General features: G+C 36.2%; 1 long non-coding RNA gene across 3 annotated transcripts in view; it reads right to left on the reverse strand.

Moving 5' to 3' along the window:
* LOC110257598 overlaps positions 1 to 16,473 on the reverse strand; it is an 803,392-nt gene that overhangs the window by 582,586 nt on the left and 204,333 nt on the right. Inside the window, exon 3 of one of the 3 annotated variants that reach the window (XR_002340439.1) lies at positions 1,488 to 2,344. The exons of the other annotated variants lie outside the window; for them this stretch is intronic. This is a non-coding gene — a long non-coding RNA (uncharacterized LOC110257598). Of the gene's footprint in view, positions 1 to 1,487; positions 2,345 to 16,473 lie in introns of those variants that run through there. 3 annotated transcript variants of the gene reach the window in all.

The raw sequence follows: 16,473 nt of genomic DNA on the forward strand, positions 1-16,473 counted from the left end.
AAGAAATTGATGAGATAGTAACAAAGTGCTGACTACTTTCTAGCTGTTATCAGAATCAGAGAAGTAGGAAAAGGTAACTGGTTGTGAAGTACCAGGCATTATGAGCATATTTTAAAAAATTAATTTAGTTGAGAAAACAGGAATCCAGGTTTTGGGTTACAGCAGAAAAATATATTAAAATAACTTTTAGTTAAAACAAATACATCTAAAATTATTCCACCTAGTCAGTAGTTATTATAAAATATATTTATTTAGCTAAATTCTACAAATGGTATCACCCACCTCAGACACAGAAAGAAAACTGGATCTGAAAAAGGCAACTATTTAAACAGGATTACAAGCATCTCAATGAATAGATTTGAAATGTATGACAACACATACTTTGTAAATTATATATCTATGCTTTTTCAGTTCCTCAACAGATTTCAAATCAACTTGAGTTAACTTCCACTAAAGCAGTCTTTTAAAGATGATTGCTAAAGATAAGCCAAATCTTTGATTTTCCCACATGAAAAATAAAGAGAGATTCTTTTTCTCCGCCATGCTCTATTAAGTAGGATAGGCTAAGTTACGCTTTAGTTACAAAAAATAAAATAAAATAAAATAAAATAAACCACAGAGATTTATCCTGCTCACTGTTTATACTTCATGTCCACCAAAACTAGCTAGGGCTCTGCAGCAAGTCACCTTCTGTGTGTTCATGACATTGCAATAGTCCCTTTTATCCAGGGGGTAGGTTCCAAGACCCCTAGTGAATGCCTGAAAAGGAGGACAGTACTGAACCCTACATAGACTATGATATTTCCTATACATACATACCTAGGATAAAGCCTAATTTATAAATTAGGCAAGGTAAGAGATTAACAATAGCTAATATTAAAATAGAACAATTAAAATAATATACTGTAATGAAACTTAGATAAATACTTCTCTCTCTCCAAAAATCTTATACTGTACTCACACATCTTCTTGAGATGGTGTGAGATGCCTACATGATGAGATGTAGTGAGGCTACTACTCATCTTCTGATCATGCATCAAAAGGAGGATCAGGAGTTCCCATCGTGGCGCGGTGGTTAACGAATCCGACTAGGAACCATGAGGTTGCGGGTTCGGTCACTGCCCTTGCTCAGTGGGTTGACGATCCGGCGTTGCCGTGAGCTGTGGTGTAGGTTGCAGACGTGGCTCGGATCCCGCGTTGCTGTGGCTCTGGCGTAGGCCGGTGGCTACAGCTCCGATTGGACCCCTAGCCTGGGAACCTCCATATGCCGTGGGAGCGGCCCAAGAAATAGCAAAAAGACAAAAAAAAAAAAAAAAAGGAGGATCATCTGCCTCTGGTGATCCTGGATCATCGAGCCATGATGATGTCAAAGGCTGGACGTCCAGAAACAGATGATGTCAACAGTTGGGGATACCAGGTGGAATGGAGCAAGATGGCGCTACTTTCATCAAGCTGCTCAGAACGGAGTGACATTTAAAACTTCATAAGTTCAAAAATGAATAACTGTTTATTTGTGAAAATTTCCATTTAATATTTTTGGACTAAAGTTAACTTTGGAAAACTGAAAAATACAAAGCAAAACACAGACTAAAGGAAACTACTGTCATTTGATCTGTGCATAAGGTTGTTTCAGAATTTAATACACATTGTTTTCAGTGTTTTTTTCAAATATGTTGTTTGTAATGTTTTCATATTGAAACAATAGTATTTGATAACATCTTCAATATTGCTTCAATTTATTTTAAAATATTTTTATTACTTTTATTTTACTTTAAGTTGAGAAGCAAGTGCTTATTCCAACCATACAAAACCCTAATTTTGTGGGCTCTCTCTCTTCCCTTTCATTACTATAACTTGGTCAATTAGTTTCTCATGTCAACTCTTTCTTATAATACATTGCCAAGTGTACTCAACAGCAACTAACACATGTGCCTAACACTGTGTGTTCCAACCTCCTCCCACAGTGCTGCCAGTTCATTAGGTATTGACCTGCATGCCAGGTTATCTCCACCACAATTGTACAACAGCTTCATGACTACACAAGTAGATTCCATGTCTCCCAACATCCAGTAATCCTTTATTTGCCATCTTCCAATCAGACCCTTAAAAAATGCTACGTATGTGTTTTGCCTTCATGGCAGGATTTATGTTTACATCAGTCAGATTACTAGGTTAAGATGCAGAACAAATTATTTCAAATTACTTATTCACTTAAAATAATAAAGGTTAATTTTTCATTCACATTATATGTCCTTTGCAGGTCAGCTGGAGACTGTGCTCTGAGTCATTCTTATTCTGGGACCTAAGCTGGTGAAGATGCCATTTCCTGGAATATTTCTGGACCCTGTGGCAGAGAGAAGATAAAGTGTAGTGGGTCACTTGCTGGCTCAGTCCAGAAATGACACAAGTCAGTTCTGCTCATATTTCATTATCCAAAGCAGTCCACATGGCCATTCTCCAGCGCAAGGTGGCCGGGAAGGAGGGCCAAGCATAACTGATGACCTGCACTTATGACTACTACATATATTGTTTGAACAACATTGAGATACATGTAGGTTTAGTTTTCTAGCTGAAAATAAGCACACTTTCTAAGAGAACCTTTAGGCATAAGTTATAAGTGCATAGAACCAGGCTTGCAGGCATTCCAGGGTATGATGTCCTAAAATACAGAGCATAGTAACAGAGAGCTTCCTTGCACTGAAAGACACCGAATATTAATGATAAATTCATTATTCTATCCACACCTGAACTCCTTTTACATTACACTACCCCCATATACCAAGAATTTTAGAGGAACTCATTAAAACATCATGTTTATGCATTACATATTTATATAGAATGGCACTGTTTATCACACAATATTGTTAATGGCTTAGAAAATGAGAGTGTAAACTACAATTTTACCTCATTTGAGTATATCTGTATGAAAAGATTCCTGACTATCTCATAAAGAGATCATACTCATATACAAGTTACTTGCATAATAACAGCCTTGTATGTGGAAGCAAAGGCAATGAGATTCCTTTTCAGAAAAGTGAAAGGAAACATAAAGGTGCATTCAGGACATGGGTATTTTGTAGTTCCTATTCTAGGGCTGGTATTGTAGTGTCTCAAAGCATTGTCAGAGCCACTGGAGTATGGTCTTTGCTATTCAGAATAGAGACAGATAGCTACATTTTATTTATTTATTTTTTTATTGTTGACATATAGCTGACTCACAGCTTTAGTTTCAGGTGTGTGATATAGTGATTCAATATTTTTATAGATTATATACTTATTTAAAGGTATAAAATACTATCAACATTCCCTGTGCTGTACAAGAGATCCTTGTAGCGTCTTTAATTTATACACAGTATAAAATATGTATAGTTTAGTTTATAGCTCTTAATCCCCTACCTTGCCCCTCTCCCTTTCCCTCACACTGCTGGTAAACATTAGCCTGTGTTTTTCATTTCAGTTGTTGTATTCTTCAGCTCTGACTCATTATTTTTATATTTTCTACTTCTTTTTAAAGTTCTTGCTGTGTTTATTGATTCTTTTTAAATTACTCAATGAATTTATTGCATTGATAGTTGAACAATGATCTTTACAGCCCAATTTTATAGGATTTCCATCTCACACCCCCAGTGCATCTCCCCACCCCCCAACCTGTCTCCTTTGGAAACCATAAGTTTTTCAAAGTCTGGGAGTCAGTATCTGTTCTGCAAAGAAGTTCATTGTGTCCTTTTTTCAGATTCCACATGTAAGTAATAGCATTTGATGTTGGTGTCTCGTTGTCTGACTGACTTCACTTAGCATGATAATTTCTAGGTCCATCCATGTTGCTAAAAATGTCATTATTTCGTTCGTTTTAATGGCTGAGTAATATTCCATTGTGTATATGTACCACATCTTCTTGATCGACTCCTCTGTCGATGGGCATTTAGGTTGTTTGCATGTCTTGGCTATTGCAAATAGTGCTGCAATGAAAATCGGAGTACTTGTGTTTTTGTGAGTCATGGTTTTCTCTGGATAGATGCCCAGGAGTGGGATTGTTGGATCAAACAGTAGTTCTATATTTAGTTTTCTGAGGAATCTCCATACTGTTTTCCACAGTGGTTGCACCAAATTACAATCCTGCCAACAGCGTAATAGGGTTCACCACACCCTCTCCAGCACTTCTCGTTTGTAGACTTTTTGATGATGGCCATTCTGGCTGGTGTAAGGTGGTACCTCATAGTGGTTTTGATTTGCATTTCTCTAATAATGAGTGATGTTGAACATCTTTTCATGTGTTTTTTGGCCATCCATATTTCTTCTTTGGAGAACTGTCTGTTTAGATCTTCTGCCCATTTTTTGATGGGGTTGTTTATTTTTTGGTATGGAGTGGTAGGAGGTGTTTATAGATTTTGGAGATTAGTTCCTTGTCAGTGATTTATTTGCAAATTTTTCTCCCATTCTGTGGGTTGTCTCTTCATTTTTTTTTTTAGGGTTTCCTTTGCTTTGCAGAACTTTTCAGTTTGATTAAGTCCCATTTGTTTATTTTTGTTTTTACTGTCATTAATCTAAGAGGTGATTCTGAGAAGATGTTGCTATGGTTTATGTCAGAGAGTGTTTGGCCTATGTTTTCCTCTAAGAGTTTTAGAGTGTCCGGTCTTATATCTAGGTCTTTAATCCATTTTGAGTTTATTTTGTGTATGGTGTTAGGGAGTGTTCTAATTTCATTCTTTTACATGTGGCTGTCCAGTTTTCCCAGCACCGCTTATTGAACAGGCTGTCTTTTCTCCATTGTATAATCTTGCTTCCTTTGTCATAGATTAGACAAGAGATAATAGCCAAAAACTTCCCTGACATGGGAAAGGAAACACTCACTCAAATCCAGGAAGCACAAAGAGTACCATATAAAATAAACCCAAGAAGGAACAGCCCGAGACACATATTAATCAAACTGACCAAAATTAAAGACAAAGAGAAAATACTGAAAGCAGCCAGGGAAAAGAAACAAATAACATACAAAGGAACCCTGATAAGGTTCTCAGTAGATTTTCACCAGAAACTCTGCAGGCCAGAAGGGAGTGGCATGATATACTTAATGTGATGAAAGGAAAAAACCTCCAACCAAGATTGCTTTACTGCAGCAAGGCTCTCATTCAGATTTGAATGAGAAATCAAAAGCTTCGCAGGTAAGCAAAAGCTAAGAGAATTCAGCAACACTAAACCAGCTTTACAACAAATACTAAAGGATCTTCTCTAGACAGAAGAGAAAAGGCTGCAACCAGAAACAAAAATACCACAAACAACAAGGCTCCCAGTAAAGATATATATACAGTAAAGATATGTAATCATCCACACACAATTATGCCACCAAAATCAGAAATCGTGAGAAGAGGAAGGTACAAATGTAGGACACTGGAGATGCACTTGCAATTAAGAGACCCAACAACTTAAAACAATTTTGTATATATAGAGAGACATATCAAAACTTTAGAATAACTGCACCAAAAATCTACAATTGATTCACAAACAAACGAGAACAATCAAATCAAATACAACATTAAAGATAGTCATCAAACCACAAGAGGAGAGAACAAGAGAAGAAGGTAAGTAAAAAGAGCAACAAAAACAAATCCAAAGCAATTAATAAAATGGCAATAATAACATACATATCAATAATTACCTTAAATGTTAATGGACTAAACGCCCCAACCAAAAGACATAGACTGGCTGAATGGATGCAAAAATAAGACCCACATACATACTGTCTTCAAGAGACCCACTTCACTTCTAGGGACACATACAAATTGAAAGTAAGAGGATGGAAGAAAATATTCCATGTAAACAAGAATCAAAAGAAAACTGGCATAGCAATACTCATATCAGGCAAAATAGACTTTAAAATGAAGAATATTTTAAGGGACAAGGAAAGTCACTACCTAATGATCAAAGGATCAATCCAAAAAGAAGCCATAACAATTTTAAATATCTACGTACCCAACCTAGGTTCCCCACAATATATAAGGAAACTGCCAACAACTTTAAAAGGAGAAATCGACAATAACACAATAATAGTGGGGGGCTTTAACAGCCCACTTACAGCAATGGACAGATCATCCAGACCCAAAATCAATAAGGAAACACAGGCCCTGAATGAAGCATTAAGTATCACTTCTTTTCCTTAGTTCCATTGGTGTTCTTATTACTCATACTTTGAGCTCTTTATCTGGTAAATTATTTATCTGTTTCATTAATTGCTTTTTCAGGGTTTTTTCCCTTATTCATTCATTTGAAACATACTCCTCTGTCTTCTCATTTTGTTTAACTTTCACTGTCTCTATGAAATTAGGTGAAAGAGTTGTCTATCCTGGTCCTGAAGGGGTGTTCTTGTGTGGAAGTGTCCCTATGCAGTTGACATGTGCCCAGTGACTTCGGTGGAAGAAATGGATCTGAAGTGAACACAGGTCATATCTTCCCCCAGAATGTGCTGGCAGTTACCACCTTGGAGAGAGCTGGAGCTGGTTATGGAGGAGCTGGAGCCAGAGCCAGGTGTGAGCTGGGCTTCTCCTCTGATCAGTGCCTGCCATCAGTGGTTGGGTTGGGTCCCAAGGTGTCATAATAAGAGCCCTGAGGCTTGGGTCCAAGCCGGTTCCATTTCTTCTAAGTGTGTGCTCTCCCTCCTTCCAGCTGTGGTATCTTTGTTCCAGAGGGGAGCAGTCTGAAGGAAGAGGGCCTGGAGCAGGTGACTGATGTGTCAGAGGCATGTGCTGGGGCTGTCCTGGGTCACCAGTCAGAGCTGAAGATAGCTCCCAGTCTGCCAGCTCCTGGAGCACCAGTAATAGCTGCCCATACCCCATTCAGATTCAGTGTAAGGTCCTAGAAAGCTCATCCCCTTTAACCTTGCACTCTCCATGGCAGGAGCAGCCTTCACCCTAACAAAGAGGGCCCTGAGTAAGTGCCAGGTGTGTGCCAGGGCATGTGCTGGGGTGGTTGCATGGAAACTGGCCAAAGTCTCAGGCAGCTTCGGTCTGCTTCCTCTGCCTTGTTCCCAGAAGAAAATAAGCATGTTTATTTGTTCTTCACTAGTAATATTTAGATTTCCACGGGTTATGCACTAGTCCCAACTGGTTTTCAAACCAGCTAAGGGGAATAATCTTGCCAGGGTGGAACTCCAAGAGTCAGATGCCCAAGATGTGGTCTGAACCACTTACTCCCCACGGAGGGTCTGCAAGCCAAAGTAATGGCCGTCTTTCTCTTCTGTGTCTTCTCCTAGGGTTAAAGTTCTGGAACTGATCACTTCTCTTCCCTTTCCTACCTGCCTCCATGTGGCTCTTTCTTTACAGCCTTGCTTATACAAGAGTCTTCTGCCAGTCTCCAGATTGTCTGCAGTGAGAATTGCTCTACATGTGCATGTATTTTCCGTGGGTTCACGGGAGGAGGTGAACTCAGGCATCTCGATCTTCTCCTCCAAAAGTCCTGATTTAGAGAGGGTCCATATTGGTGTATTGGTGTACTATTGGAAACACCTAAAGAACCTTTACAGCATGGGCCTATCAAGGACATTTTCAGATTTCATGGGGTTTAACTATTGAACTACATAATATACGTAACCTTGAAAATTAGAAAATAATAAAGAAGGGAAAGTAAGCAACTGGACCATAGAAATGAAGAGTTGGTATTATCATTAGTTTATATTCTGCATTAAATTGTCAACTTTATAGAATCTTTCAAGCCATTTGATAGGAGTTCTTGTAGGGAGGAGAACTTTTTTTGTAAACAACAAGCTGTCAGAATCAAAAAGGTAACAAATTCTACGAGCTGTAACAAACCTGAGATAACCACAGAGCACAAGACTTATTAAAAATCCATGATTCTATAAAGCCTGTGAGAAAGGGTAATAAATGAACTAATGACAAGAACCTGTAGTGAGCTATTACTCCTGTAACGATGCCTTAGTGACCCTCTAATAAATGCTTAATTTGTTTCTTGGCAGGAGAACCCTGTTGGAAGGCCTAAGGTGATATGGTCAAAGCAATATGAACAAAAAATTGCTTTTTAATAGCTACATAATGAAGCTTGCATGACTTTAAAACACTGAAATAAACATTACTATTTCATATTGGTGTTTTCCTATCTGAATTCCAAAACTGAGATAACAGTGTTACTTTAATAACCTTGTCATCTGCATTTAAAAAAATTATTCTCTTATTTTAACTCTTTACACTTAATGGAATGTGGGAATAACTTTAAATTAAGATATACTCCTTAATATGGCTTAATATGCCTGAACATAATAGCAAATTTTACTAAATTAACAATTCATGAGTACTGGTTTTAGATGAAGCACTTAACATTTTTGGATGCTTACCTTAATTATCTTCTATATTTATGATATTCTACCATTCTTTCTCTAATCAGGATACATCTTCAAAGACTCTGGATGCTTAAGGAAACATAACTCTTACTTTTTTCTTTAATCTTTAACTAAGGAACCTACAAGAAGTTCTACATAATCCTAGATACTTTTGATACTGTTTGCCCTATGATTTTACTTCCACTCATTGCTTTTAACTGTTGTTGCTTCTAAAAAATTCAAACATTCAAAGAGGTTTAATTAATTAAATTAGCTATTGGGCCTTGATATATATGTCAGAAATGTCAGGGTTCCACTGAATTATTTTCAAAGCCAAACTTATCTCTTCTCCCACGGCCCATGGATAAGAGGCAAGGATCCAACAAGAAGCTTCCTTTGTCAGAGAATCTCCGTCCATCAGTTTCATATGCACTCCTGATGCTTTCTGATCAATCACACTGAACATTACTGAAAATCCTCTGTATCTGCATCTACGTAAACCTTTGTTTTTTACCAGGTGTTTCTTAACTTTAGCTTGGTTTTGTCACTTCTGAAAGTCCCTGTCGGTGTGAGAGTCCATAGCTGCCTGGCTGCTATTAGTTTTTCTTTCCTTCAAGTTCTGTGAATGCAGAGCTATACATCCTACTGTCAACAAAATAATCAAAAGTCAATCTAAGAAAGAAATGGAAATTTTTATTTGAGTCAATCTGCTATAACGCAAGAGATAGTCTTTGCAAAAGCTCTGAGGATTGTTCAACTCATTAGAAGTCAAAGCAGTTATATATGTTTTTTTGAGACAAAAGGTTATACATCAAGTGATGTACTGACAGATTACACAATCTAGATCTCCAGGCACAAAGTGAGCAGTGGGTCATTGTGAATCTTTTTACAAGATTAAGAAGGAAGGTTATCTCCTAAGGAGGTTAAGGCAGATGCACAATACACACTAAAGGGGGGGGGGGGTATCAAGAAAAAATTTATGTTTAAATTTCTGTCAGAATACATAAATTTTATTTCATCACTACTCACACTAACTCTGGTTTCTGGGCTTCAGCTCAGGCCAGAAGCACTCATTCTTGAGAATGGTTTTCAGGTAAGGAGGTTTGAAAAGTCAGACTAATTCAACCACTACCTGCTATTACCAAAATGATGAAAACAAAAAAGAATAAAATGCAGACATGATAACTTCAGAATCCCATGTAGGGAACCAAATGACTGATGTGGGAACTCAATAGCCTAGACAAGCTTTTCCAGAGTACTAGAACCTAATACAAAAATCAGCAAGAACATAGACCTGGGTTTACAGAGTCAAGAGACAAACCTGAATTATAGCTGTGTTAAAGGAAGATCATGGATAACGTAAGAGACTGAAAAAAATGAGGAATAGTTACCAAGTAACTTATAATTAATTCAAAGATGGGAGGGTCATGAAATGCTGGGGATTATAAATTTCACTTTTTAACTAAACCAACAACATAACACATCCCCAAAGCAATCATAGCAAAGACCAAACTGGAATCATCTTGGGTTGAAAATCCAATAAAATTTTAAGCTCATACCAATTCAAATACATTTAAGTATCATATTTAAAAAAGATTAATGCTATTTTCACTTAAAGTAGCTGGATTATTAGTTAAATAAGAAAAAATTATAAGGAAAAATAAAGAGATAAGTACTAGGATATTCTTTAATATACTCCAGGAAATAAAACATTCAACATCAAAAGCAATCCCAGTCTTAACAGGTTTGAGTCCTAAATCTGGAACTGTGTCTTTATTTTGTCTGAAAGTATAGCACAATCATTTACAGTCATTTTTCTATCAAAAAGTTTTTTTAAAAAAAAAAACCCATGTCATAAGTATATTTGTCCCTAAGAACTTATCCAAGTGAAGGACAGAAAAACAATTCTACTCTGCTTAAGAGTTTTCTCAATAGCTCAAGAAACACTAAAAGGTTGAGGACAAGCAACAAGACACAATAAAGTTTCTCTTGGTGAATTAATTCTGTATCTATCACAATAAATATGGCCAATGAAGATTACTGTTCAATCAAGTAAAGAGACTTTCAACGATATTTATTTTCTGTCTTCAACTACCATGGTATTAATAATGATTTGTGAGGGGGAAAAAACACAACAGTGTTAGTTGGAACTTGGGGTTGTAACAATTTATTAGGAATTGTATTTTGTGGCAATTTCTTTTGCCTACACATTTCAAAACTTAGGCTAAACAGATACACATTTTTTGGGGGAAAAGGAGAGTACCTTAGTGTATATTTGTAAAAAACATTATCTTTTCAAATAATTTCAGATTTATCTAAGAGTTGCAATGACCATACAGAGAGTTTCAGTAAACTCTTCACTTATATATCTTTAATGAACATTTTATGTAACCATCCCCATATGAAAATTATATATACAGTAAAAAAAAAAAAAAAGGAGCTTATGAACGTGGGCATGCTGAGTGTAAATGCAGCAACCTGTCTGCAGGCTTTAAAAAAAGAGTCTTCTAGACTAAGGAACAGATTATATGAGTGAAATTTCATTAACAGGAAAAGATAGGCTTTCAGTAGTATATAAAAAGTATTTAGAAACTAGAAATCACTTCCTCAACTCATTTACCTAACTGATGAGAGATAAATGAGCTAAGCATTTAAAGCACAGCCTTGAGGTATTTTTTTCTGCACATGAACCACAGTCTAACTCTCCTAAAAGGCACCAGAATCATTAGCTTTCTGCTACTACCATGCCAGTAGCAGTCACTAACCTTTCGTACCATAAATAGTTTCAGAAATAGTAATAGAACAATTATAAATCATGATTCTCATGGCTGATTTAGTACATTTTTGTAAATCTAAACTAGAAACCCTATAAATGGTAATACTTTATTATGTGTAAACACGATATTATTATTTATTAAAAATGTCATTAAATCTCACTGTGGTAGTGTGAAAATAATTCACACTGCCTCACAGGAGGTCTTTTTTTATGAAGCAAACTGAGAAATAAATAATCTGTAGATTGCTTTAAAAACAGATGAAAATTTCATTTGCCGAGAAGGGTGAACATCACTACCATTTGGGCAACGTTAAATTCCGACTTGAGGCTGTTGCCAAGACCAGAGTTTTCCTTACCGATACAAAAGCTGATGATAAAATGTCTGCTTTTAAAATGAGATCAAATTAATGCTAATTTGAAAATATGAGCAACCATTCCAAAGCTAGGCGTGTGATTTCTGTATTGTACAGTAAGTCTACATTCAGTTTTGTAACAAACTCGCAAACTGGCTTCCAAAATGGCTGTACAGTTTTTCATTTTTGGCATTGAGATAGGAGTTCATGTTGCTTCATATCCCCACCAGCAATTAGTATCTCTATTTATTTATTTATCCCCCCCACCTCCCGCCGACACACACCTTTTCTTTAATGGCTACCCCTGTGGCATATCAAAGTTCCCCAGCCACGGGTAGAATGGAGCTGCAGTTGGGACCTACACCACAGCCCTGGCAACACTGCATCTGAGCCACCTCTTTGGCCTACTTCGCACATTGCAGCAACGCTGGATCCTTTGTGGAGCAAGGCCAGGGATCGAACCCACATCCTCACAGAGACAACACGGGGTCCTTAAGCTGCTGAGCCACGATGGGAACTCCAGGGTATCTTTTTTTAAAAAAATTATTCTAATGCATGTATATGACGAATAGCTCCTTTTTAAAAATTTGCTCTTCCCTAATGATGTGATGTTGAGCCTCTTTCCGATGCTATTTGCTATCTGTACATCTTTGATAAGGTGACTCTTTTGCACACTTCTTATACTGAGTTGTTTGTTTTCTTATTGTGGAGTTTTAAGACTTTTTTGCATATTTTGGACACAAATCTTTATTTTTTTTTTTTTCTTTAGGGCCACACCCGCAGCATTAGGAAGTTCCCAGGCTCGTGGTCAAATAGGAGCTACAACGGCCGGCCTATGCCACAGCCACAGGAATGCAGGATCTAAGCCATGTCTGTGACCTACACCATAGCCCAAGGCAGTGCCGGATCCCCGACCTGCTAGCAAGGCCAGGGATTGAAACTGATACTCATGGATACTAGTCAGATTTATTTCTGCTGCACCCCAGCAGGAACTCCCTGGACACAAATCTTTTATCAGATATATTTTATAAATATTTTCTCCCACGTGTAGTTTATCTTTTTAATCTTTTAACCCTGTGATTTTCAGAGCAGAAACTTTTGATTTTAATAAAGTTCAACTTGTAATCTTTTTTCTTTCACACTTAATATTCTAGGAACTTGTCACCTAAATTTTACCCTATATTTTCTTATGGTAGTTTTGCATGTTCCATTTAGGTTTGTAATGCATTTTGAGCTAATCTTCGTAAAATAGGTAAGTTCCTTGTTCAGGTTCACTTTTTCCATATGGATTCTCAATTGGTCCAATGCCATTTGTTGAAGATACAATTTTTCTACATTGAATTACTTTTGCTCCTTTGTCAAAGATCAGTTTACTACAGATGTACTTCTAGACACAACTCTGTTCCATTGTTCTATATGTTTAATCTTTTATCAAAAACTACTTTGTTTTATATTGTCTTGAAATTGAGTAAGCAGCGTGGGTCCTCCAGCTTTCTTCTTCAGTATTCTGTCAGCTAGTCTAGACCAACCACCTTTCCATATAAACTTTAGAATCCGCTTGTTGATATCTGATAGCTTCCTAGCATTTTGATTGAGACTGTGTTGCATCTATAAAGTTAGGAAGAACTGACATCTTAACAATATCGAGTCTTCCAATCCATGAACCCACTCTCCCTGCAGTTATCTAGATCTTCTATGATTTCTTTCCTCAGAATTTTGTCTAGTTTTTGCCATATAGATACTGACCACATCTTATATTTTCTTAGATTTATACCTAAGTATTTCTCTGTGCTGTTATAAATGGTATTTCTTTCAACTTCAAATTTCTAGTGTTCATTGCTGGTATTCAGGAAAGCAATTGACTTTTGAATGTTAACTTTGCATCTTGTGACTTTGTTGTAGTTGCTTATTAGTCCAAGGATTTTTTTTTTGTCAATTCTTTGTAATTTTATTCATAGATAATTATGCTGTCTGTAAATAAAGATGTTTTTTTTTTCTCCTTTTCCAATTTCAGTGCCTTTTACATCTTTTCTTATTGCAATAACTAGAACATTCATGATAATGTGGGATAAGAGTGGTTTAAGAGGTTGGCTTTGCATTTTTCTAGGTCTTAAGGAAAAAGTGTTCATTCTTTCACAATTAGGTATGATGTTAGTTGTAGGTCTTTTGCATATATTTGTTATCATGTTGAGAACTTTACCTTCTACTCATAGCTTGCTGGTATCCTTTATCATGAATAGATGTTGTGTATTAAAAGCTTTCTGCACCATTTGGTATGATCATCTAAATCTTTCTTCTTTAGCCTGTTAATATGATGGATTACTACATCTTTAAATGTTGATTCAGCCTTGAATACCTTTTATATAAAAGTATAATTCTTTTAACACATGATGGAAATCAATTTGTTAATATTTTGTTAAAGATTTTTGTATCTATATTCATGAGAGTAACTGCTCAGTAGTTTTTGTTTCTTGTAATATCTTTATCTGGTTTGGTTATAGTGGTAATGGTGGCCTTATATGTTAGGAACTGCTTCCTGTGCTATAGTTTTCTGGAAGAGATTATGAAAGTGTGGTATCATTTTTTTCCCTAAATCTTCAGTTCAACAATAAAACTATCTGGGCCTGGTACATTCTTTTATTAATTATTGATCAAATTTCTTTTAATGGTAATAGAGCCATTTAGGTTATTTATTTCTCCTTGTGTCAGTTTTGTTAGATTGTCTTTCAGAAAATCAGTCCCTTTCACTAAACTATCAGATTTGTGGGCATAGAATTGTTGGCAGTATTCCTTTATGATCCTTTTAATGTCTATGGGCTCAGTAGTGATGGCCCCTCTTTCATTCCTAATACTGACAGTTTGTATCTTCTCTCTTTTTCCTTTTGGTTAATCTGACTACAGGTTTATTAACGGTATTTATCTATTCAAGGAGCCAGCCTTTGTTTTTGTTGATTTTACGTATTCTCTTGGCATGACTTGTAATATTTGTTGACAGCCAGACACATTGCATAAGGTATTGAGCACATTTTATGGCTTTAGCAGTTTCTGCTTCAGACAACTAGATCTCAACTTTGACTTTCTACAAAGATCTGTCTCTCAGATTTGGGGATGGTAGTTTGCTCTGCAACCTCAGTTCTCTGATGGGTCCCAGAAGGGTCAATGGCTTTCAGTTTATAAAGCTTTCTTTTACTGTAAGGACAGCAGTGATAGCATTTAAGCCCTTTCAGTATTGAAGTTGAAACAGGATATGCCCTGGTTTTTAAAGAAAAAAAATTCTTAGAAAATTGTTCTATAATATTTTAAGTAGATCAATGACTATTTCAATATTCATTCATTAAAATATCCATTGACAATATCCAATGATCAATGTCTAATTCCTTATACTGATGAAATATATCAGTGCAAATAAGAGAGGTTGATAACTGGAAAGTCTGCCTATAAAAGTGCCTTGTTCACAGTAGGAAATTAATATTGAAGATATTATTAATATTTTTATTTTGAATTATTGACAAAAAGGAAAGAAAGACCACCAAAATCGTTATCCACAAATTTAAAAATTGATAAGCAGGACTTATTAAAATTTAAAACTTCTGCTCCACGAATGATGTTATAAAAAAGAATGAAAAAACAAGCTGCAGACTAGGAGAAGATAGTTTCAAAACATACATCTGATGGAGGACTTGTATCCAAACTATACAGAGATCTTCCAATATGCAATAATAAGAAAATAAACAACTCAATTTAAAAATGGACAAAATATAAGTATAGATAACTCAACAAAGGAGATATACAAATGGCAAATAAGCATATTAAAGGATGCTCAAATCATATGTCATTAAGGAATGCAAATTAAATCAATGAGATGTCACTATACACTAAAATCCAAAACAATGACAAAACCACATGCTGGGAGAATATGGAACAACAAGAATGCTCACTTGATGGTTGGAATCCATAATGATATAGCTGCTTTGAAAGACAGTTATGTAGTTTGTTACAAAACTAAATATAATTTTTTTTGTATTGTATGATATGGCAGACTAGCTGTTATCTGTGGCTTGGCACGTGTCCTTTCACTTCTAGTTGTAGTGATGTATACTCCTCCCTCCTTCCCCTCCTTTTCATAGTAAACAGATTTCATGGGCAACAGTAAGTAGTTCAGTGACTGGATACATCCTTGATGATTCATGCTTCTGAACTAGAGAGGAGGTTGAACTCAAGCACTGCTTCTTATAGCTCTTAATTTGATGTCAAGTGGAAGCTTCATTCAGTTAGCCAGCATCTTGGAAAATACTCTAATTTTCTGAAAGTGATTTTCTTCTTTCTTAGCTCCTGCTATGTTATTTGACAAACTGTTGCAATGGTAACCAAGCGATTTTATAATCTTTACGGATAAATCTTTTTCAAAGGCTAAGGGCATGTATTCCTCTCCTACACAGATTTAGACTAGGTGGCCTACTTCTTCTATCACTTAAGACTTTCTCTGCCTTTGCTTGATGATTCTGAACACCCAAAATATAGACTACAAACCCGTGAAGTTCTTAAAACGGTCCCTCTTTACTCATCTGTTTGGATGCTGCAATGTGTTTTTTTGGCAGGAATTGCCCAATCTGATTCTCTCTGGCCATAAAAATGAGAACATTTCCTTGCAATGATAATCGGATTCCAGAGAAATGCCCAAAGGGATGGTGTGCTGTCCAAACCAGAGGATCCTGGCTTATGCCAAGGCCTGAGGCTATTTAGGAGCAAAGTCTTACAATACAACTGGTGGTCCATAAAATTGAATACAATTACTCAAATTACCTAATTCTGAATATAAAATGACACTATGCAATTAAAGGTAAAGTTCTAATTCTAGAGTTCTTTTTACACAAAGATTCAAAAGGAAAAACAATTGAGATCTCAGAAAAAAACTATTTCCATATAGATGACTCAGTATTGAATTTTGTATTTTATCCCTTGATATAAGATTTGATTGTCATTTGTTGAAATCATTGTCCTTTTCTGAGCACATCTGG

Source organism: Sus scrofa, chromosome 18 (assembly GCF_000003025.6).
Source record: "Sus scrofa isolate TJ Tabasco breed Duroc chromosome 18, Sscrofa11.1, whole genome shotgun sequence".
Lineage (NCBI taxonomy): Eukaryota > Metazoa > Chordata > Mammalia > Artiodactyla > Suidae > Sus > Sus scrofa.